Source organism: Lutjanus erythropterus, chromosome 6, assembly GCF_056507025.1.
Source record: "Lutjanus erythropterus isolate fLutEry1 chromosome 6, fLutEry1.hap2, whole genome shotgun sequence".
Classification (NCBI taxonomy): domain Eukaryota; kingdom Metazoa; phylum Chordata; class Actinopteri; order Lutjaniformes; family Lutjanidae; genus Lutjanus; species Lutjanus erythropterus.
The window spans coordinates 1,070,268-1,095,831 of record NC_139322.1 but is presented as its reverse complement, the minus strand read 5'-3'; the positions used below and the strand labels follow the sequence as shown (position 1 = coordinate 1,095,831).

Below are 25,564 nucleotides of genomic sequence, written 5' to 3'. Positions count from 1 at the left end.
GGTTTACAGACTGGACTGGATCTGATGAGACTGGATCAGTACATTAACAGTTATTTTTAAAGTGACTGTGAGACCGTGTGTGTGTGTGTGTGTGTGTGTGTGTGTGTGTGTGTGTGTGTGTGTGTGTGTGTGTGTGTGTGTGTGTGTGTGTGTGTGGTTTGACGTGGTCTGTTGTTTCGTCTCTGTGATGATCTGATCTGTTTCTCTGATGTTCATATTTATGTGCTGCAGGTCTTCATGTTAAACACCTGCGTGTTTTAGAAATTACTGTTTTTGATACTTTGACAAACTGCAAAGAATTTGACACGTGAATTATTAAAATGACTCAAACAACTCGTGTGTTTAAATAACCGATTTAACCTCTTAACAACCAGAAGTTCAGGCCAAGATTGATTGTCTTATTTTAGGATTTCACTAAGTCAGAGATAATTTTGATTTAGTTTTAGTCGCAGGCTTTTGACTCAAATGCAATACAATACAAGTTCATTCATATTTCAGTCAGTCTGACTTGTTTTAGTTTTAATTTAATTTTAGTTGATTAAAATAATGCATTATTTGAATTGGGGCTGCATAATTAATCTTTTTTTTTTTTTTTTTTTCAAAACTATGGCTTTCTGCACTTTTCCAGTTGCAGGAGGTGCAACATTTGTTAAAGGTAAAATGTGTCTTTAAACATTAAAATGAATGAATGTGGTGAGGCAGAGAAGTCCTGTCCTACACATCAGATTCTTAAAAAAATATCAAATAATAAAATAAATAATAAAATGTGTTCTGGTTTTCCCTCTGATGTCCTCTGGCTGCTCCGCCTCCATTTCTTGTGATTTACAGAGTTTCCTGATGGACAGTAAAGTAGCCGCTAACCGCTGCTAGCTATAACTTAACTGCCATTGGCTAGTTAGCTCAGTTAGCTGCGTAGTTCAGAGCTCTTCTGGGGGAGTTTTGGTGTTTACACGTCTAACACAGAAGCTTTGAACTGGTGGAAGGAAGCCAAATTCCAAATGCTATACTGACCAAACTCCATAGAGGAAACAAAGAATTTTAGCTCACAGAACACAGGAGCTGCTGGGAGACAGCTGCTTCGATTGGTTCAGTGGTTTATGCGTTTGTGTAACTTCATTGTTTTAAAAGGACAATTCAGAATCACCAAAGTCTCACAATAATACAAACAAACTAACAGATGGAGGCAGCAGCAGACCAACAGCTCCTGTGTTCTATGAGCTAAAATGGCTAATTTTATCAATGGAGTTTGGTTGGTTTGCAGAGAGTGATATTTGGCTTATATAACAGTGGTTTCCTGTCAGAAAAGACTGTCTGATAGCTTCTCCAACTATGGACTATTATGGACAACCACACTTCATATAATCTGAACTGTTCCTTTAAAGAGGCCTTGTCCAAATGAGCACCTGGGACTGCTACAAGACTTTAAGACAAAGTACAAAGAAGTATTAATAGGTAAGTGTACTTCAAACATCAAATGTAAAACTACTCATTATGCAAATCACTATATTATTTTTATTAATATAAGGGATTAATTTATTTATGCTCATTGTTTAAGCTGATTGAAGTAATTTTATCCCTGCTTGATGTTTTAAACTCTACAAACCACATGTTAAAACAACCCTGATGACATCTTTATGACATCATCAGGGGTTGTTTTGTCCTCCAGAGTCTCAGAGGACAGCACACAATTGTGTTCAGAGGCTGTGCAGCCCCGTTATTGAAGAGAACTTGGTGTAATGTCCTTTAAAGTCAGAGCTGAGTTGATTTTATTAAACCTGCTGCAGGTCCACTGGTGACCAGCAGGAGGCAGCAGAGCAGCATGAAACACAGCAGGAGAGACTGTGTGTGTGCGTGTGTGTGTGCGTGTGTGTGTGTGTGTGTAATACAGTGAGATGATATAGTTACAGCTTCACCACACACACATACACACACGTGTAAAGGAAGAGAACAAACACACACTGAAGGAAGAAGAGGTGGTTTCAATTAAACCTTTGGCTGGACTGTGTGTGAGTGAGAGTGTGTGTGACATCATCAGATCTGAATCAGGTTACGAAAGATACCAGAGGTGATTCAGCACACACACACACACACACACACACACACACACACACACACACACACACACACACACTGCACATTGTACTGTAACTGAGTCCTTTCTATGTTTTCATTGTGTGTGTGGTGTGAATTGTTTGCAACCACAGGACCTTCCTACACTCCCATCATGCTTTGCTGTTAGCAAAGGACTCTTCATACACACACACACACACACACACACACACACACACACGCACACACACACTTGTCTGTCATTCATTCTGATTCTCAAAAACCACTAAGTGCAACTCTTTCACTGCCAGCTGAGTGTGTGTGTGTGTGTGTGTGTGTGTGTGTGTGTGTGTGTGTGTGTGTGTGTGTGTGTGTGTGTGTGTGTGTAGTTACTAACACACACACACACACAGGTCATGGGTGTTGGCTCTCTCGATGGACAGAGACCACAGGCATCCACAGTCAGAGGACAGAAATAGATGGAGGGATGAAAAAGAGCGATAGAGGAAATTAAAGGAGAGATTTTTGAACGTGTGTGTTCATGTGTTCATGTGACGAGTTGTCGGTGTGTGTCATCATGTTCATGCTGACTGTCAGACGATCTCTTCCTATATATGTCAGTTTTTGTGATGGTTGTGGCCTGAAACATCTGATTTCACAGCTGCTTTTCTAAAACACTGTGATACATGTTGTGATGTTTTTAGGCATTTTTTGCAGGATCAAGTGAAAATTGCAAAACAAAGTTGCATATTTTTTGTATGATTCATTAAAATCAAAGATAACTTGTTCCAGGGAGAATAAAACCACATTCTGTTGTGAGTGTTCTCAGTAACCTCAGCACAAAGACTGAGGATTACACAAACTCTAATAAGATATGTTTTATTTGTAGATGAAGAAGAGCACCTGAGGGGTTTTACACAAAGACACAAAACCTTTTGGAGCTCAAAGTCGGTCAAAAACAGCACAAACAGAGAAAATACAGAAGAGCACAGAGAAATGATAAATGTCAGTAACATGTCAGTAACACTGACAAATTTCTTCAGTAACTGTGATAATATAATATATATATATATATATATATCAATGCAAAAAATAGTGAATAATTAAACAAAACATTGATGAGACAGACATGTATGACGTTTGCACAGAGGGACTGTTATGATTGGTGGAACTCACTGGATTTTTTTTTTATTGACTCACAAAATAAAAAATAAAAGATAAAAAATAAACACACACACTGAATTTCTGACCCCTCCAGACCAATTAATTAACAAATCTAATATCCTTCCGTTTTCACAGCAAATAAAGCATCTTTCAAAGATGCTCAACCCTCTTAAATTATAATTTCCTTTTCTGAATTAAAAAAAAAAGTGTTGAATATAAACAGGAATATTTTGATGCCTAACTCAAAACAGTATTTCCATTATTTTTAAAAACACAATATCTCAAAATTTTAAGGTGCAGGACTCAATCAATCAGACCGATGATAACCATCTTTATTTATTATTCTAATAGCTCTTTTCTGAAGTTTAATTCTAATTATAGTGTCTATATTTGTTTTATAGGCTAAATATTTCCCCAAACATCAACAGAATATGACACGTATGACAGTATGAGTGAACAGTTCACTGTAGACATTTTCTTATTCAACAATCCCTTGTTTTGTAAATGATAGCTATAAATTTGGATAATTTCTATTTGATATATTCTATATGTGGCTCTCTATGATCTCTCACAAGAATTGTGTTTCATTTACTCTTTCAGTTTCAACCATACATTTTTGTTTTATCTTCATTTAATGATAACTTTGAGCTGTTTTTAATAAATCTTCCATGACCTGTCCTGAACAAAATCCACACACATAACAAGTTTCAACTTACTGCAGTTTATTCATTTCTTTTATCACAGTATAACCTCACACAAGTCTCTCTGTTCAAAAGGCAGGAACTACTTTCTTTCTACTGTAATATCTACCAGAACTATTTTCTTTCTTCTTGAAAGAAGTGGGTCATGATTTCTTGAATGAGACACTGGTTTTGAATTTTGTCCGATTTATTTTTTGCCTGTTTGAGCTCCACAGACTGAGTGTCATCTCATCCCATTATATCAGAGAGAAGACTGACATCTGTACGGCTGATGTGTTCAAAGAAAAAAAAAAATCCAACTAACAGCAGAAATATCAGGACTGATAAACAGCACTACAGGCTGGAGGAAAAATATGTATTTTTTATTTTAGGGTGAACTGTCCCTTTAATGATGTACATAATGATTGCTTTTTTTAATAACCATTTTGTTTTATAATCACATATTTTTCTTTATTTGTTTATGTGTTAATGTGTCGTGTCAATAAAGTTACATGAAAACTGAAAAACTTGATGCAGAGGAGAGCAAAAGAAAAACAGACAGAGAGAGAGAGAGAGAAGAGAGCAACTTTAGACGAGTGAGAGAAACAGAAAAAGAAGGAAAAATGAGTGGAAACATGATGATGGAGTAAAGGAGGAGAGAGGAAGGAGAAAGAGCTGAGTGTGAGAGGAAACGAGTGATGAAAACAGAAAGGAGAGATAAGGTGAGAGGAAGAGTGATGTAAGAGAGAAAAAAGGAAGAAAGTGATGAAAAGAGGGAGAGAGATGGGAACAGACTGATAGAGTGATGAAAAAAGACAGATAGTGATTTAAAACTGAGAGAGAGAGAGAGAGAGAGAGAGAGCAGTCCTGCCACTGAGCCTTGTTGCTAGGCAACTGAGCAGCTCCTCTTTGAAGTTTTCCCTCATTGTTTTTTTTTTTTTTTTTTTTTTTTTGAACAATCAGGTCAGAGTGAGGCTCAGCAGTAACCATGGAAACCACCTCAGCACCAAGCCTGGCGGCCGTCCCGTCCCCGGAGAGACAGAGAGACAGAGACGGAGAGACAGACAGGGATGGACGACTTCCTCTAACCAGTTACTTTTATTTTTTTTTGCCCTGAGTTCAGGCTGTCAGGCAGATTGTCCTGTCAGGTAACACAACTCATCCAAAGGGAGTTTTTTCTTTTTATTTTTGGCCACTAGAGGGCAGAAAAACTCTGTATCAAGTTGTAAACACAACATCTGATATATTATCATCGTATAAACAGTGGTGGAATGTAACTAAGTACATCTACTCAAGTACTACCTCCGGTCACGTTTTAAACAACATAAAATGATCTGTAAGAAGTACGACATTGTGTCTAATATGTTTTTAAATAAAATAAGTTCAAATATCTTCCTAAAATGTCTTTTTGCTCTGCAGCTTCCCATCATTTAGTATTCAAGGATTCACGAATACACAAATAGGCCCCGCCCTCTTCACACAGCAGGCAGCCTTCCATTGGCTCGTAGCAAACACACATATGGTTAAAACACAGAGTCAAACTGTCTGAAGTGCAGCTAAATTTCAATCCAAAGAATTCAACACTAAAAGCAACAAAAGTTTGCAGACAGTTACAACAATATTTCTGCCAAAGCCTGAAGTATGAAGCTGGAGCTTTAGTGCTTTAACTGTTAACTTTAAGTTATTGTAGTTCAGTTAGGTTTTATTTATTATGTGAATTTGTTATGTGGTTTATATTTATGAATGTTTATTTATACCCTGGTCTGAAACCAGCTGTTAGCTTCTCTTTAGCAGTGATGTAGTCATTTTAATGTCAGAGCTCACCTCCAAATGTTCCCCATCAGCACCGTCACTGCAGGTGGTTCCTCACCTCTACATCCTGCCTTCAAACCATTCATTGGAGGGTTGGAGGAAGGTGCTGTTTTATTTCTCTGTTTTAACACAACAAAAAAAAGTGGGAAAAATTTTGGAGCACAGTTTTGTACTTTGTATTTTGTATGATCAAAGTTTCCAATAAAAAATCATTGAGAAAGAAAAATTATTGGGGGATGACTTCACCTTTTTAGAAGTTGGGGTGAAGTTGTCCCCCTCCCTGTCACCTCCTGTCTCCCCAGGATGTGCACCCAAGGGAGCAGCAGTTCCTGTCCATGGAAGCTCCACCCTCGTGTCCAAATATGGCCACTTCTGCTTCCAAGAAAAGAAAACCCAAGAGTCAAACTGGAGGCTTCGAAAACATCAAGCGGTGACGTCACAGTTCACTTCTTTACATACTGTGTCTGTCTGCAGCAGGTGGAACCAGAGGGTCACATGATCGATACCCAGAGCAGTCACCTGACCATCAACAACCAATCACAGCTGACTCCAAACTGATTGAAAGGTTCACAGCTGGAAAAAAAACAAGTGGATGTTTTTAAAAAGTGAAAGGAAGAAGAAGAAAGAAAGAGAACAAGTGTGTTTTCTGCTTTCAGTCTGTTTGGGTTCTGGGTAATAAACTATGTCAACTCTCACACACACACACACACACACACACACACACGCACACGCACATGCATGCACGCACACACACACACGCAGATGTGTTGGATATCAGACAAACCTCAGAGAAGTAAAAATAAATAAAGACAGAGACACAGAGAATTTGTTCTGCTCTGTGGCTTCAAGCTCGTAAACTCAGGATTTAACTAACAGCTGCACACACACACACACACACACACACACACACACACACACACACACACACACAGAGAGAGAGAGAGAGAGAGAGAAAGAGTCCAGATGTGTTGTAATAGTAGCAGGGATGTAAAGAAGGAAGCATACAGTAGGTCCTGCAACCACAAATACACACACACACACACACACACACAGAGATACACACACAGATACACACACAGATACACACACACAGAGGTCCATTGTCATGCATGCTGCTGGCTGTTTCACGCCGACTTAAAAAGATTAACGGGTGATCGGCATCAATTTACACTGAAGAGGGGGGAGGGGTGGGGGGTGAAGGGGTGAGAGGAGGGGGGAGGGGAGAAGAAAAAAATGAGAGAGAGAGAGAGAGAGAGTGAGAGAGAGCAAAAACAAGACTGTTGATAAAGAAATGAACGTGTTCTCTCTGTAAAGTTTTCCTCTCCTGATGAACTCACTATAGTTTCCACCAACATGTGTTTCAAATCGATTAACTACATTAAATTGATTAATTAAATTATATTATTCTAATATCCAGGAAATGATTCAAATAAATAAAATGTGAATGAATGTTTGTTTCTGCTGTTGTGTTGACCGTTTATTCACTCAGTCAGTTTCTGTTTTTATCCACCTCAGACGACAAAAAACACTCTGTGCACCTTTACTTTACTGTCAAGGTGGATGGAAACAAACCTGAACATCAATATGTAACGATAAGGATAAAGGAAACAGAGTAAAAGGAAAGGAGAGAAGAGGAAATGAAAGGAAAAGAAAGTAAAGAAAACAGAATAAAAAGAATGGAAAGGAAAGAGAATAAATGCAACCATAGCAGTGGAAAGAATAGAAAAGGCGAAGATGAAACGAGGAGAGGGCTAGACCCCTCAAGTGGCTTCAATTAAGAAAATTACAGAGACAGAAACAGACAGAGAGAAGGAAAAAACCAGAGCTGTCAAACTCTGAGTTGATTACAGGGCGAACCTTCAGCCTGCAGCCCAGAGTCATGCAGGATCTAACCCCAGTCTAAACCTGAACCTGAACCCAGCCCTGACTCAGGGTTATTTTAGGCTCCAGCTGCTCGACGTGCTCTGGAAACACTGAGTGAGCTGCTGCAGACCACAGCCGAGCTGAACGCACCCCGATGGTCTGAGCAGAGAGTCCACATCTTCACATGTATCTGTGTTTATGAGCACAGTTTGATCTCATATCTTTGATTCTTTACTGATCAATTCAGACACGAGACACGAGACATGAGACAACGAGACATGAGACACGAGACACGAGACATGTCCCGTCAGGTTTTATTTGACTCCCAAAACAACATATATGACAACAGACACTGGATCTATATGATAAAAGTAAGTCATGTGACATTAAAGATGTGGTTAACAGTCAAACGGTGGCAGGTTATTCAGGTTCATGCTGCATTCACATGGAAATCATTCCTTTTAAGTTGTAATATGGAAAGAAATGAAATGAAAAGAAAGGAAAGGAAACAAGCAAATCTACTAAAATATTGTTTGCCTAACTAATTATCAGGGTTAAGGATAATAAATAATTTTCGAATTAGTCTAGATCGCTCTATGTGAACAGAAATGTGCAGTCACAACCTAATATCATGACAAATTACATGCGAGCAAAACACAGATGTTTCTTACATATTTTATTTCTGTCATAATTTCATCAGTTTGAATTAATTAACTTAAAATGTAATAAATAAGATTTAAAAATTGACTTTTCTTCAAAATTTGTCTAAAATATACCACCTTAAAAACTTTGTTTGGTTAAAATAAATGTGTTGCTGTTTATGTGAGATTTATTTTGATGTTGAGTGTAACAGGTCACATGACCAGAGTTTAGGCCACACCTGTTGCATCATGGGTAAGAAGCAGTATGACTGCAGGGAGAGCCGACATGGCTGCAGAGCAAAAACATACAGCCCCAAAATATAATAATAATAATAATAATAATAATATTCTGCCCAGTCTGACAGGCGCACCTGATAATTTGTGATTTTGTACTTTAATTAGTTTCATAAGTGTGTGTAAGATTTGTTAAAGTCCTTTTAAAAAGACAGTTTGATATATTTACCATCAAACAGTTTTCGCCGTGTTTCTGTGTATGTGACATCAACAGACAACAACAACGTGTCGTGTAACGAGACTCGTGTGGAAGTCGTGCACAAAGTTTTTGTGACTTGAGCAGCCGTTTGTGTGAATTTTCACAGGTGGGAACTTGTTTTTCTAATTATTATATACGACACTGAATGTTGCTGCTGTGTAGTCAACCCTCTGTTAACATGTTAACAGTGTCACTCATATGTCACACCTGTGCTTCATCACAGCGCTCTGCAGCAGATTTCTACAAGAAAATAAAACACGAGGCCTTAAATGCAATGAAAAGTTTCTTTTTTAAACTCGTGATTGACCCTGTTTATCTGTCTCATACGAACACGCCTGCTGTTTTGGCTCAAAGCGACGTGTCTGACCTCGTTATGTCACGTGTCAACACTTCCCTTCATGGATGGACTGGATTCAGACGTTGATGGAGCTGAAACTTAAAAACAAACTGGTGCCGACATGAACAACACGATTCACTGAAGAGGAGAAACTTCATAAACTGATGATGATGATGATGATGATGATGATGATGTGGCACTAAGTCCTGCAGGCACATAAACAGGAAAAAGACCAGAATGCATTGCAGCAGGAGGTGAAATAAATCCCGTTAGTACCTGCTGTTACACACTGGATGAATTTTAAACTCACTGATATCATCCAGCTGATTTTCCCTCTGAGTGCAGAAATATGTTTGTCACTTAGACACTTGACCTTTGACCTTTAATCAGTTTCTGCATGTCCTGATGGCTGACTGTCTGTCTGTCTGTCTGTCTGTCTGTCTGTCTGTCTGACTGACTGTCTGTCTGTCTGTCTGTCTGACTGTCTGTCTGTCTCCCTGTCTCTCTGTCTGTCTGTCTCCCTGTCTGTCTCCCTGTCTCTCTGTCTCCCTGTCTGTCTCCCTGTCTGTCTGTCTGTCTGTCAGTCTGTCTCCCAGTCTGTCTGTCTCCCAGTCTGTCTGTCTGTCTCTCTGTCTGTCTGTCTGTCTCCCTGTCTGTCTCTCTGTCTCTCTGTCTGTCTGTCTGACTGACTGACTGTCCGTCTGACTGTCTCCCTGTCTGTCTGTCTGTCTCTCTGTCTCCCTGTCTGTCTGTCTGTCTGTCTCTCTGTCTATCTGTATGTCTGTCTGTCTGTCTGTCTCTCTGTCTCCCTGTCTCTCTGTCTCCCTGTCTGTCTGTCTGTCTGTCTGTCTGAGGTGTATCTGCAGCAGCTCGTCTGACTCTGACTCATCAGCCTGTCAGGATGTGACTAATCTGTAATCACACGTGTTCTGTGTTCTGTGTTCTGTGTTCTGTGTATTTCATGTTCTGTCCTGAACTTTTACTGATGTTCACTAAATCTTCATCTTCTACTTAGAAACTTCAGCTGAGAAGTTTTCTTCTCCATATTTAAAGGATTATAACAGCGTGTTAAATATTTGAGTATATGTTTAACTGTGTGAATAATCTTGCAGTATATTTCTTCAAACATACTTTTCTTCAATACCTGAACTTTTAGTGGACTGCTGATAAATATTATTATATAACTCAAATTGTACATCAGTATTTTGAACTGCTACATGTTGTGAGTCCTGTGTTTGTGTGTATTTTCTACCTGCATAAAAATATGACTGAGGTAAAGTTTTTACGTACTTTAAGAGTACATTCATACTTACTGAGTTATATATATTTCATGAAACTTAGGATGTATAAAAATGTACTATTTTACTAAGCAGAAGTTTGTAGAAACACAGAAGAATATAATGTGATTATATTTAAGTACAGTTTTTAATATACTGAGTAACACAATTAAATTGTCGCCACGTCACGACTTATTTTGAAAAAGTTTCCAGCTCCCATTAAGAGCATTAACTGTTCTTTTCTACACTGTAAAAAAAATTTCAAGGCAACAAACTGTGATAGAATTTTGAATTTTGACTCAAACTCTTCAGTTTTGAAATAAACTTTTAAAACTTTTGCTGATCTATAATCTTTACTTTTCTTCTTTAGATAAACTTGAATCAGAGTTTTACAAACTTAAAAAAAGGTAACAGTGAGCTGTCAACCTGATTTGTCTTTTTTTAGCACCTGAAGAATTAGTTTGAATCGAAAATATTAAAATTTTAACATTTACTTTTACTTCAGTAAATGTACTCGATATATATATATATATTTTTATCTGAAGAACAAAAGTTATCATCTCAACAAAAGATCAGTAGTTGGTGAAACGTTATGAAAACCTGCTTTTACAGTGTAATTTTGCTGTTTTTTATTGTGACTCTTTAAAATGTGCATAAAAATATGTTGATGGTCGTGGATCAGACCAGCCAGAAGTGGCTTCCTTTGGCCACGCCCCCTGTGGGTGAACCCCCCCCCACACACACACACTGTTACAAAACTGAATAAACATCATTTGTACAGATGTTGATGTTGACACCAGGGTGAACACACGACTGAAACAGTAAATCAGTGTCTTAAAAAGTCACAGATTAATAATGAGAGATCAATAATGTACTTGTTTATGTCAGGATGTACCACCTCTGACCACCAGGTGGCGTCGGTCACACTGTTCACCTGACAGGTCAAAGGATTTGAGCTCCTAATATCTCAGAAGTGATAAACTCAAATGAGTGTTTTTTCTGCCCAAAAGGGGGGCGTGGCGTGACGCGCAAAATACCTGATGGCATTTATAGAAATCTGTGATTGGCCACACCCAGCAGTGATGTCACAGTGTAGTGACACACCCTGCAGTTCACTTCTGCACCACTAGAGGTCCCTGCAGATTTTTTTAAAAACTTTAATTCTGCTTGTCTTCTTCCTGTCCTCATCATCCCCTCTGTCTTTTCTGATGTCCTTCTTCCCTCCTGCTCTCCTTTTCTGTTTCTCCACCTCTCTGTTAATGTTTTATTTCTCCTTCGTCTCTCTGTTTCATCCTTTCTTCCCTTTTCTCTCTTTTCATTCGTCTCTTTCTCTCTGTGCCTCCTCCATCCTGATTCTCTTTAACTCGCCTCGTTTTCAGCATCTTTCTGTTTCTTTTTCCAATATTTCTGTTCCTGTTTTCTTTGATTCTCTCCTTCTCCTCTTCCTCCTTTCTGTCCCTCACATATTTTCCATATTTTCCTCCATCTCCATCTTTCTTTTTTCTCTCTTTATCGTCATGCATCTCCTCACTCGCCCTCTGTCTTTATCTCTATATATATATCACTGCATCTCTCCATACATCCCTCTCTCTGTCACTGTGACTCATGCTCTCTCTCCCAGTCTCTCTCACCACATCTGGCTGCAGGAGGAGACAAACAGCAGATTAAGGAGCTGGACTGAACCAAAGCGCACTGTTTGGAGGGGTGACGCAGCTGCTTCACGACAGAAAAACACACAGCAATCAGGATTTTAGCACAAAATTTCGCAAAATTCCCTTTTTATTAATAAAAATGTTGGCAGGCTCGATAATAAGTGGATTAATCGATGGTGAATCGGTTTGATTGATCTCCTCTGATGGCTCCTCCCCCCTCCCCCTCGGGTGCGCAGTGGTATGGTCCAGATGGGGGGCTGGCTGTGGCGGAGCGGGGACAGACCGAGCCGAGCCAAGCCGCGGCAGGCTGTGTGTGGATGGGGGCTCTCAGGTCGGTGTCTCCGCTCTGGATTATTGTTTCGGGACGTTTGGACGAGTCTAACACCTGAGCTCAGACCTGCTGTGTGCGAGGAAGAGGAGCGGCAGAAGAAGAAGACGGAGGCAGGAGCAGCAGAGCGCGTGGGACTGTGGATTTAAATCACTGATTGGACTTTTTCTGCGCGTGTCCGTGCAGGTAGGTCCGGAGGATTCTGGGGGTTGTTTTAGGGGGTTGGGGAGAGGGGTGGGGGCTTTTCAGGTCCGGGTGGCAGATGTGGGGGTATCGGGGTGGAGGTAGTGGAGGAGGTGGAGGTGGAGGGGGGTGTATGTGTGTGGATGTTTGGGGGGAAAACGCCTCGCCTCCCCGCCGCATCACCGCTCCTCCGCCGCTCCTCCGCCGCTGCGCTCGGTGGTTTTTACGCGTGGAAATCTGCTGTTTTTCCTCGGGTTTCTTCCCACGCAGCAGCGGGACCGGGTGGGGGTTGATACCCCAGGTAGGGCTGCTTCCCCTCGGGGTATTCTGAGACACGTTCGGCCTCTGTCGGTGCACCGAGCGGCGCCTCGCGCTCTGCGTTTTTCCTCTGTTTCAATCAGTAAAAATCGGTGCGTAAATTCTGTGATTTGTGGCTGCAAACGTGTGTTTTGTGCGTGTGTGTGTGTGTGTGCGTGTGTGTGTGGAGGGGAGAGCGGTGGGGGAGGTGGAGGAGGAGGAGGAGGAGGAGGAGGAGAGGAGGGGGTCTGGGAGGTAGCACGGCTCCAGACGCCGATCCATTAAAGAAGAACAAAGGGGGGGAGGCGGCAGAAAAACGGTTAAAATCGCGGCCAAAACGCAGAAAAACGCGTGAACGCGTCGCCCCGCACCGCGGTGCTGCCCCGCAAAGCACGCACAGAAAACCCCCGTTTGTGTTTTTGTGAATCCGCCTTCATCCGTCCGTCCATGTGCCGGAAAGGAGCCTCCATCCTTAGACCCAGATACTGATCGATCCGGGGTTCTGCTCCTAACTGTTCGGCAGGTGATCGATTTCACTCCGCGAATGATCAGCTCCACTCACGGCAGGATGAAGGTTATCAATCAGAGATCCAGTCAGTTGTGTAACAGCTCCAAACTGAGCCGAAATCACATCAATCAATAAGAGAAATCAGCTGATGATCGATTTCGCATGACAGGAGATGCATTTAGATATCAATCAGTGATGTGATCAGGTGATCAGTAAACATCCTGATCAGTTTTTAATGATCAAACAGCACAAGGACAATAAAAAACATGTTTTCATATTGATCAATATCAATATCAACATGATCAGCTATAAGGATCAATATAAAAATGTGAGTCCACAGCAGTCACCTGCATGTCTGTAGGTGATCAATCATGTCATCAATAAGGGATGTGATCAGTTGTATGATAATGAAGGATTTGAATAATGCAGCAGCTCCACGTGTCCTCACCAACAGATGTTTTACTGATCAATGATCTGATAAATAACTTGATCGATCAGTTGAATCTGAATAATAATGGAGAAGAAATGGAGATTTATTTTTTTCATGCGAAGAAAATAACAAGATAAGCCCGATCAGCTGATCAATAATCAAACTGTCCCGTATTGATTCTGTGTAAATGTGAATAAAAGCACAGATTAGAGCACCATGATTGATCCATCAATCCTTTAATTGATCAGTTAATGGAAAGAAAATCACTTGGAAACTATTTTGATCATCAGTTAATCATTTAAATTGATCATTTTCTGATTTCAGTCGTGAAGATTTTCTTTTGTTTTTCATCTTTTATCTCAGATTATTTCTGTGTTTTGTTCTGTTGGTCGGACAGAATGATTCTTTTTCTTTTAGGCCAAAGAATTCGCCAATAAATCGAGAAACTATTCAGTAGAATAATCAATAATAAAAATTATCATTAGCTGCAGATTTAAAGAGGAAAATAACAGCTGCACAGAGAAAGTTACAGAATATTGAACAGATTTACAACAAATCAAGATTCTCAAACCAAATCAGATGAAAAGGAAAGAAAAAGAAAGTAATATTAATCAATGTATTGATTAAATAAACAACAGTCAACCAATCAATAAAGAATAAGAAGGAAAAACAGCAGAATAAATGATGAAGATGATGAGATCATAGAAACAGTGATGTGTTCTAGTTAGATGAACCTGATAGATTATCAAAAATGTGATCGATCAGTTTTAATAAAAGATGACGACCACTGTGTGTTTTTGAAATCATCAGAACGGGAGACGAGGAGGAGGAGGAGGATGGTGTGATGAAGAGACGTCTCACTACACACAGATTCTTCAGCTCTGCTCTCTTTAAAGGGACAGTTTGGGTTTTTTGAAGTGTGGTTGTTCCTCAGTCAGTGTGTTACCTTCAGATGGACGTCGACACGCCTCCAGTTTGTCCTGGTGGACGACACTAAATGCAGCTAAACATATTTTAGAAAAAAGTCACACACACACACACACACCTGCAGGTAACAAGAATCAATATCAGTTTAAGTGTTCCCTATATTTAGAATATTTTCACCCCTTTACCTTTCTGTCAGACAGACTTTTCTGACAGGAAACAGCTGTTTTATAAGCCAGATATTACTTTCTCCAAACAAACCAAACTCCATAGACAAAAACAGCAATTTTTACATCATGAAACACCTTCGATAATTGCCTCCATCTGTTAATTTTTTTTTGTTTGTGTGACATCTGTGTTTTAAAAGGTTAGTTCAGATTCACTGAAGTCACACAACAACACAAACAAACTAACAGATGAAGGCAGCAGCAGACCAACAACTCCTGGGTTCTGTCATGTAAAATTAGTGATTTTGTGAATGGAGTTTGGTTGGTTCACCGAGTGACGTTTGTCTAATGCAACAGCAGTTTCCTGTCAGGAAAGTCTTATCTGACAGCAGGGTAAAGTGTTGAAACTGTGCTAAATATAGCGTGCATTTAAAGGTAGAGTCAATAGGATTTGTCCAAGCTGTTCTTAAAAGAACATTTTGAGAAAATAGAGGCAGAGGGCTGCAGGATCTCTGTGGATTTTGCCACCACACACCTCTAGTGGGTCATATGTGATGATTGAAAGGGATTATATTAAATGAGTCTATACATTGTGGGGTTTTGTTGCAGATTGCAGGTTGCAGATTATTGGATAAGTATCTCATATAACTACACTTCAAATAATCTGAACTCTCCCTTTAAAATTTAGTTGAACAGTAGACTTTTATTGATGTGAGGCGTCCAGGTTTGTTTACTGTTCAGATACATCAGAATTATTCAGCACAGAAAAACCAAAAACTTTTAATATTTGTAATGAAACAGCCCCACCATCTAAGGGCTGCAACTAACAATTATTGTCTCCATTAATCAATTATTTGTTTGGTCTATAAAGATGCCACAAAAAGGGTGAAATATATCGATCGTCCAAGATGACGTCCTCAAATGTCTTGTTTTGTCCACAGACTCAAAGATATTCAGTTTACTGTCAGAGAGGAGGAAAGAAACCAGAAAATATTCACATTTAAGAAGCAGAAATCAGAGAATTTAGACTTTTTTTAATTAAAAAATGATTCAATGGATTAATTCATCCTGTCACAATCTTGTCAATTGAAAACTAGGTCCAAACATGTGAAAACAGGTGGAGCGCAGGGACGTACGTACTAGTGATCAATCTGGCAATAATTTTTCCACTGATCAATTAGCATTTACAGTAACAATTTCAATGTGATGATGGAAGCTCATAATTCCGACAGCTCTGATGTGACCTGAACGCAGCAGCAGTATATTGTGCGTCTTCATGCACAGATTGTAGTTTATTTATAAAAAGCTGAACGTGTGTGAGTGTGAGCTGATGTTTGGATCAGTCACAGCTCTCAGTAGCTGAGTTTACTGCAGTCTGTTAGTGACCTGATAAACACACGAGAGACGTGATGTAAACACTCCGACCAGCTGATTCTGAGTCTGTTTAAAAGATCTGCAGCAAACTGTCGGCGACGTGCTCGACGGACCGACAACTGTTGCTGCTTCTGATCAGTTTTTTTTTGCACTTTTTATCCGCTGACTGAAACATTTCAACACCTGTTGGATAGACGGTGATAAATGTGACTCAGACCTTCATGTTTTCCTCTCAGGATGAACTGTAATAACTTTATTGAACCGTTCATGTAGCGCTAACAACATGCTAACAATAACAACTATTTCCAACACAAAGAAATGGCTAAATAACTACAGGAGTTATTCTGTGCAGAATTTATCATTATTGATTTATTTGATCAAATCTCCAAAAAAGATCCTGTAGTTCAAAGCTTCTGAAAGTGATGCTTTTGCTGCGGAGCAAATGTAAAATAAAGCTACAGTGTTAGCATTAGCATTAGCTTGGTGTGGCTGATAATTGTGTTTATCAAATACATTAACGATCAATCAATCGATCGATTAATTAAACAACACCAAGTGTATTTTTCCCCTCAGTCAAAGTTTTATTTCCACAGCAACATGTTCCACGTTCTCTGACAGCATTGTATACACCTTTAGAAATAAAGGTGCTAACTAGAACCATATAGGGTTCTTCTGCTCGTCCCCGTAGGAGAAGCATTTTTGGTTCCTGTTAGAACTTTTTTTAATAAAAGTTATCTTGGAACAACCCAACATAAAGGGTTAAACCTAGAACCATCTGTGAAAGGTTTCACAAAAAACCCTTTTGTGGTGCAATAGTTTCACCTAGAACCCTGTCTGGAGGTTCTATCCAGAGCCTTTCTACCTTTCTTGCTAACAAGAATCCAACCGGGGGTTCTACTGGGAACATTTTTATATTCCAATGGTTTTATCTAGAACACATTCAGAAGGTTCTACTGAGATTGTTTTTTTATTCCAAGGGTTTTATCTAGAATCAAAACAGGGGGTTCTACTGAGAACTGCACAAAGAAGTCTTTCTTCTAAAAAAGGTTCTTTGAATTAAATGGATTCTCAATGGAACGCCTCGTTTTATAAAGAACCCTTGACAAACCATTTATTCCAAAAAGGGTTCTTCAGAAGCAAATAGTTCTGGGTAGAACCACAGCCATTCAGGAAGATCCCTTTTGGAACCCTGTAGCCTATGTAACATATAAAGAGCTACATGTTTCATGTTTATTTTATAGTTGATCGATTAAATTTTACTTGATCGTTGATGAATTGTCATTGTCCCGACTTCGTACCGTTAGCGTCTGAGGTGCTAATTCGTTGTTTTCAGCGTGTGGGTTCCAGCTCGGCGGTTGTTCTCTTGTTTCCTGGGTACTTTGACCGATGGAAGGACTTAAACCTGCAGTTTGCATCCTGTTGGTCAGACGAGCCTCAGCTGGTGTTTACTGATAATTAGCTAATGTTAGCATGCTAGCACACAACGTGGTAAACATTATACTTGCTAAACATCAGCTTGTCGTTGTTGTCACTGTGAGCATGTGAAAGATTCAGAGCCGCTTCAACACAACAGGAAATCAATAATAAAGTGCAGAGGTCAGAGGTCAGAGGTCACAGCTGTCAGGGCTCAGGTTACTGCTCTCATGTAGAAACTCCTCACTCTGGTTTCATTTTACACTCACATTGTGGATGTTGGTCAGTGAGGTTGTAAATAATGACATTTAATAGATGAAATGACTGGAGCTGTTTCCATCATCACTGTAAACTTTATTTTTTATTCATATACCTAAGGATCAGTGCTGGAGCTGCACGATATGTTAAAAAAAAATCATGTTGTCATTATTTAGACTGAAATTGAGATTGTGATATGTGATACGATTAGCAGGAATGATAAATAAAAATAAAACGTTTTTTTACATCTGGAAAACAAGAAGTTTGGTTCTGGTTCTGCGATTGAGATATTGCACTTGGCCATATTGCAATTGTTTTTGAAATTGCAGCTAATTGTGCAGCCTTAATCAGTGCTGTCAAACACAAGTCAGGAATGCAGCCTGATTGGTTGACATGCTCACCAAAGGGCTCATGGGATTCCCAGTGGGCGGCTAACAAAATGCTAACAGGAGGGATTTATTTTGGATTTATTTTACCACACCTCCAAAAAGACGATGCAGTTCGAGGCTGGATTTCAAAGCTTCTGAACGGGGTATTTTACACCAGAGACGACGTTATAAAGGTACAACACTTGTGCTAGCGTTAGCTTAATGTTAGCCTTTCCTGCTTTGAGACAAACCGCGTCACTTTTCCAGCAGTTGTGAAACAACAGATGAGACTATTCTTGGTGTTGAGAAGCTGCAGCGTTTATTAGCTGAACTGTACATTTGCTGCCACACTGACAACTGACTGCTGAGTTTAAGTTTGCTGTAACAGCATTCTGCTGCTCGCTCTCCTTAACTTGTGAGCTGCACACACTTACCTTCTTACTACTAAATCATACAGTCTCAGCCCTGTGACCAGTTGTTGCAGCTGTGTGGTTCACATTCAGTCGATAAATGATGTTTTCTCTTATTTGGTGGGTGTGCCAATCAGCAGCAACATGTACATAAACACATATGTGTTAAAAAGGCAGTGCAACAGAGTGTTTAAAGCACCACTGTCTGTGTTTAAATAAACCTGTTGCTGCGGTTTGTCGGGGCTGAACGCAGCCCTGATTTCTACTTTGATATCTAGTTCCATTAATGTGAGTTTTTACCTCTGAAGTGTCTCAGTTGTGTGTCTGATGCTTTTCTTTACAGTGTGCAGCAGGGCTGAAGAATTGATCAAAATCTGATTGAAATTGCAGCCTGGCCTCGGGCAATTTACAAGTTGCAGGAGTTGTAATATGTGTTAAAATTAAAATGTGTGTCAAACTGCCATTTTAAATGAGGTATCTGCAGAAATGACCTGGCCTTCAGATCCTTGAAAAATCACAAGAAAATGAGAATGATGTAAAAATGATTATTCCATCTAATATTGCAAACCATATCGCAATTGCAACATCAGCAAAAATTCTGGGTGCCATTAAAGGTATAATCAGTAGATTTTTCACTTCCTGTCTGTAAAGGCTCCAGAAAGACAGTTGATTGATGACTCTTGAATATTTTGTGTTGGTAAAAAATGTCCTGAGCGGCAAAATAATGAGAATATAAGAGGGTACAGGTGGAGGGCGGAGTCTCTGCAGATGCAGACACCACTACACACTTCTGATTGGTTGTGATAATTGAGAGGGATTATTTTTCCAGGAGTGTGTGCATCGATTTTTGGGGGAAAAATCCTGCAAAGTCTACCTTTAATTCACATGTTAACTAACATTTTCCAACATAGTACTGTTTGATTATTTTAAACATTCTGATAAAAGGTGTTTTTCCCATCAGTAGGTTGGTTTGACCTGTTCAGTGGAAACAGTTTGAATCAATATTTATTTTAATTGATGATAAATTAATTGATTTTGTTGGTGACGTGATAACAGTCAACTCCTGTTGGAAACTTTTCTTTGAAGCTTCGACTTGTTTCCATCCTGAGCTTCACTTTTCCTGCTGCACATTCATCACACATCACTTTTTCCATCTGTGTGTGAGTATGTGTGTGTGTGTGAGTGTGTGTGTGTGTGTGTGTGTGTGTGTGTGTGTCTCCAGTCTGTGGTCACCAGTATCAGTCTGGTCTCCAGTTCAGCTCCAGAGGGAGTTGAACCTTCGACCCTGCAGCCTACGAGCCACACGACACACTCTCTGTGTGTGTGTGTGTGTGTGTGTGTGTGTGTGTGTGTGTGTGTGTGTGTGTGCGCGTGCACATGCTTGTGTGTGTCTTCTCCAAAGCGTCTCCGTTAAATCTCTTTATTGGAAATCCATCACTGCTGCTTATTATGGAATATTGATCATATGCAAATGTGTTTGACCTTGTGTGTGCGTGTGTGTGTGTGTGTGTGTGTGCTTCATTATAATTCAGTTGAAATCAGGTCAACTTGTTACCTGCAGGTGTGTGTGTGTGTGTGTGTGTGTACATTGAATCTAAAGTACTTTGTCTTCCTGTAACACACACACACAAACACACATCATTGTTTATTAGTAGACAATTAGACTCAAAAATAAACACGCACACACACACACACACACACACACACACACACACACACACACACACACACACACACACACACACACACACGCTGAGTCAGTAATAGAGTCAGCGGTGAGGAAACGCTGAGTCAGCAGACAGAGAGACAGACTCTGAGATGATATTTTCAGCCTGCAGTGGTTCACCTCTGAGTCTGTCTGAAGCCCCGTTTACACCCACTAACATCTGGCTTTTGTCTTCAGTGTGAAACGGTCCAATCAGCATTCAGTCTCAGGTCACATGACCCTGCAGTAGTCACAGGTATTTGCGTTTATTGGCTCCAGCTCTAATTGCTAAGCTAAGTCCTATAAAGTAAGTCCTATATAGTTGATCTGTGTACAATGATGCAGATAAAAAACAAGAAACTTGTTTACCAACCACTCATTTATCTTCTCTCATCAGTCAACAAATACATGTTGGTCACCAGAATAATTTTTAATAAGTGCACCAGCTAATATAAAAGTATATTCATGTACCCTCATGTAAATCTTCTGCCTGCACATGTTTGTAGCTTCTATCAGTTTTGTCCTGTTCCTGTGATGCACACTGACTGACAAAGGGACCAAAAACTCACCTGTAAGAATCTGAGCTGACTGAGGCGTCTGTGACTGATGATTTAAATGGTCCACTTTCAGGCGGACGCCCTAATTTTCCAGTGACGGAAACATGAAACCTGAGCAAACTGTGGTTTTTTCATCTAAAAGTGTTTATTATGAGGCAACAAAATCAGGAAATGTCATGTTTTTCATCAACAAGAAACAGTGAAATGAAGCTGAAAACTGAAAGAACAAACATGAAAGAAACTAAATTTCAAACCTCAGAGATTCAGTTAGAAGCTACAAAAGTCCTGAGAGACTTTTAAAAACCTCTTTCTGTCCGTGTTTAAAAAAACCTGCAGATACGTGTAAAAACAGGATGATCGTCTGTCTGTCTGTGATGATGACGCTCTGTTGCAGTGATGTCATCTATCTGCTCAGGATGCGTGTGTGTGTGTGTGTGTGTGTGTGTGTGTGTGTGTGTGTGTGTTCAGATCTGACTTTGAGAAGAAGAAAAAGAAGCAGAGGAGGTTTGTGGTTGCAGGACTTGGAGTTTTCAGGCTGTTTCATCCGTCCAGCCACAGAAACAGCTGATTCATGGGACATGGAGGCGTCGCATGGACGGGGCGGAGCAGGTTCTTTATCTGCTTCACTTTGTGGTGTGTTTGTTGTCCAGCTGTGTTTTCTGAGGAGATTTAAGGCAGTAATGCAGTTGTTTCTGCAGGGTTTGGACGTGTCGGCTAAATTACCTGGAACTGAATTCATTCATTAGATGGTTTGAGCTTCAGGATCATGTGTACATGGATCTTATTTTATTTTTTAACTGATTGTACTTGTTTCTTACACAGAAATATGTTGTTTTTACCTGATGAAGTGCCGCGTGATGTCGGCACAGGGGGGCGTGGCTTCTGTTGTCAGTAGAGATGATAAACGTTTGCATCTTAAACACACAGAAACAGTGAGGTTTTGCAGAATGATGCTGATCAGTGAGGGTCGACTGTGTGACAGTAAAGTTTAATAACTTTCTCTGTGATCGATCATTTTCGTTTTCAATACAGCTGTTGTTGTTAACCTCGACATATGGCGCTAAAACCCGGAGCGGACTTCCTGAGCTGTGTTCCTGCTGTGATGGTGGACTGGATCAGACTGAACTCGGGCTGCACAGTTCAGTAAAAAAGTCATATTGTGATAATTTTGACTGAAATTGTGTTTGCAGTATGTAATATGATTTATAGAGATGATCTTTTCTTTTGATATTTTTGGTGAAAAGTTGTGACAATGTGATATTTATTGAATATTGAATAAAAATTGCGACTCGGTTCTGTGGTTTGGATATTGCACTCGGCCATATTGCATTTTCAATAATATTGCAATTAATAACTGTTTTGGGGTTTTGGGGAAAACAAAACTGACTCCTTAAGTGGATTAGAACTGCAACCGTTAATCGATTACTAAATTAATCACCAGCTATTTTAATAATCAACCAGTTTGAGTATTTTTTTAATACGTTCTGGTTTCTTTATTCCTCTCTGACAGTAAACTGAATGTCTCTGAGGACGTCATTTTGAACTTTGATCAACATTTTTTTTTACATTTTATTTACCAAACAACTAAAATGATGATCAACGGATCAATCGACAATTGTTACAGGAAAGACTAGAAAAATAGGTCCTTTTTCAACTGACAAGATTCTGACAAGATTCATTAATTTATTGCTCGTTTTGAGTCATTTTTCTACATCTAGTCATATTTAATTAATTAGCGAGGAGACTGAGGGTATAGAGCAGAAATGACAAGCCAATTATTTCTTTTCTACCTCCAAATAATTCTCTGATGGCTCAGTTCCATGTTAATAAATTAATATACAGAAACACACCATATAATCATACCTCCGGGGTTTTTAAATACCAGAATACCTTGATACCGTCCAAGTCTAGTTTCTATTTTAAAATGTGTGAGCGAAAGGAGCAGACTCATGATTTAATCAGTGTTGTTGAATGTCACTAATCCCTCTGATATGATACTTTTATTCAGAGTCAAATCACCTGCAGTGTTCACACTCGTCTGTGTTGAACCATCGCAGACACCGTACCAAACACACTGTCGGTATATGTCTGCCGCGTGGACTCATGTCTCGTTTCGTCCTTGATATCATGGTTAATAAACTAAGTTTCAAGTTATAAAAAGTTGTTTTTATTCACAGGAACATTTTGTATCATACCGACACCTGCTGACCTCCAGTCACAGTCGACTCGACTCAGCTGTTGTTTGAGTTTGTTATCAGTCTGACCGATGGATTAAATGTGTCTTTATAAAGTTTGAAACATTCCCTTTTTATCCACTGTGACCCTGAACGCTGCTGAAACACGGCGAGCAGCTCTGATCAGACCGAACCAATGAAACGTCTCAAATATTTGGACTTTTGTTCTCAGCGTCGACTCGTCAGGTTCGTTTTCTTTTCTCCAGAAAGCTGATTTAGAACGCTCGACAGTATCGGCTTCAGATGTGACACAACAAACACAAATCACACACACAGCGTTTTATCAGAGGTGACACACACACACACACACACACACACACACACACACACACACACACACACACACACTCAGGATGGGCCGAGAAACAGGCAGGAAACAATCAGCCGACACTCTTCACTTCCTCCCTCGATGCCTCCTGACCTCCGGCAGCTGTGTGTGTGTGTGTGTGTGTGTGTGTGTGTGTGTGTGTGTGTGTGTGTGTGTGTGTGTGTGTGTGTGTGTGTGTGTGCCCGCGTACACACGTGTGTACACGTGTGTTTGGCCCTTAGAGAGGTCAGGGTCAAATACATTCATGTGTGTGTGTGTGTGTGTGTGTGTGTGTGTGTGTGTGTGTGTGTGTTTCTGTAGAAGTGTTCAGGTGTGTGTTGTGTGTTCGTCCTTCAAACAGTCGAGTGTTCAGGGTGATTTTCTTTTCTTTTTTTTCCACATAAAACAGGCTGAAAATAAACATTTACTCCAGGAAAACAACTTAGGGATTTGAATAGAGGTTAAAATAAAGTAACATAAAATAAAAATCAAATAAACACGTATAAAATATTATTTGTTAGGGATGTAACAATTTATCGAATATTGCAAGTAAAAAATGTCTTATTACCGTACTGGACTGTGAGGATATCTACTGTGATATTACATGGTTAATTATTTTATTTTAATGAATTAAAATTTAATTTAATAAAAGTTTTTTTTACACATGTTGAGGTCATGGCTGCTGCTGTTTATTGTCTTTTTTCTACTTTTCTATTTATGCTGTTTTATCTGACAGTATTTGTCTTAATCTTTATTTATATTTTTAGTTTTATATTTGTTGTTATGCACCAACATCCTGCAGCAAATTCCTTGTTTGTGAAAACCTACTTGGCCATAAATCTGTTTGTGATTCTGAAGGTCTGAACTGCTTTGATCAGAAGTTGGAAGGCGCTCCACTCTCATTATCTTAAAGGAGAAATCTGTTTCATGTTTACTGTAATGAATCATAAAACGACCATGACATGTCATCAGAGATTAATGAAACATGTTAAGTTCAAATATTTTTCTGACATCAACTTTACTGTCCTCTTTTTCTATCCTGTTTCTATTCCGGGCTGGAATATTTTCTTTTGTTTGTTTCCCAGTTTTGCATTAATCAGAGTTCATATAATACCGAATGTTCACAGGATGAGTGTCTGTTTATGAGTCATAAGAAAACATTAATAATCTTTTAGAAGGAGTAACTGTTCAGTTGAACAAAAATGTTAAGCACTGTTACATCATCAAATAACTTTCTCTCCAAATCAACCAAACTCCAATCAGTCATTTTAGCTCACAGAACACAGGAGTTGTTGTTCTGCTGCTGCCAACATCTGTTAGTTTGTTTGTGTTGTTGTGTGACTTTGGTGAATCCAAACTAACCCTTAAAAACGCCAAAATCACACAAACATAAACAAATTAACAGATGAAGGCTGCCAGGTGATTGATTGTGTTCTGTGAGATAAAATTGCCGATTTTGTCAATGAAGTTTGGTTGGTTTGTAGAGAGCAATATTTGTCATGTATACTGGTGGTTTCCCGTCAGAAAAGTCTGTTTGACAGCAAGGCAGTGGTGAAAATATTCTAAATAACAGAGTAACAGGCTGAACTTTGCATTCACAGACAACTGACAGAGTTCACTACAGTATAGGACTGGTCCTGCACTCCTGCAGAGTTCCTGCAGAGCTTCTGCAGAGGAGGGGGTGGAGGGAAAAGACTTGCTTCAACCAGAGATCGTATATTAGAAAGGATTGCAACCTATTTAATATACAGTCTGTGGTTCCATCTTGTTATTTGGACCGCAGGATTCATTTGTGTATGCACAGTTGCAACATATTACTCCCTTACGTCTGCACTGGGACCACATGATGGTGGTTCAGTCCATCAGGGACTCGTCCAGCAGATCTGGTTTCAGTCCAAACACGTGCGGGTTCTGTGACCTGGAGAACAGCTCTGAATTCACGGACCCGGACGAGGCGTTCAGGTACGAGTCAGATGATCCTGTGAGAGCAGATTTTATGACTCTGGAAAGACTTTAGAAAACTCTGTTCATGTTTCGGAGTCAGCGAGCAGGAATGTGAGCAGCAGCGTTTGTTGTCGGTGCCAGCTGACGGAAAGTAAAAGTTTTAGTTGATTTTTTTTCTTTGTGTCGTAA

General features: G+C 39.7%; 1 protein-coding gene across 1 annotated transcript in view; it reads left to right on the top strand.

The window, feature by feature from the left end:
- The first annotated feature begins 12,147 nt into the window (after positions 1–12,147).
- Positions 12,148–25,564, top strand: part of plxna3 (plexin A3) — a 121,793-nt gene continuing 108,376 nt past the window's right edge. The window contains exon 1 of the mRNA XM_084720144.1: positions 12,148–12,482. The gene's annotated coding sequence lies outside the window, so the exon portion shown is untranslated. The remainder of the gene's footprint in view (positions 12,483–25,564) is intronic.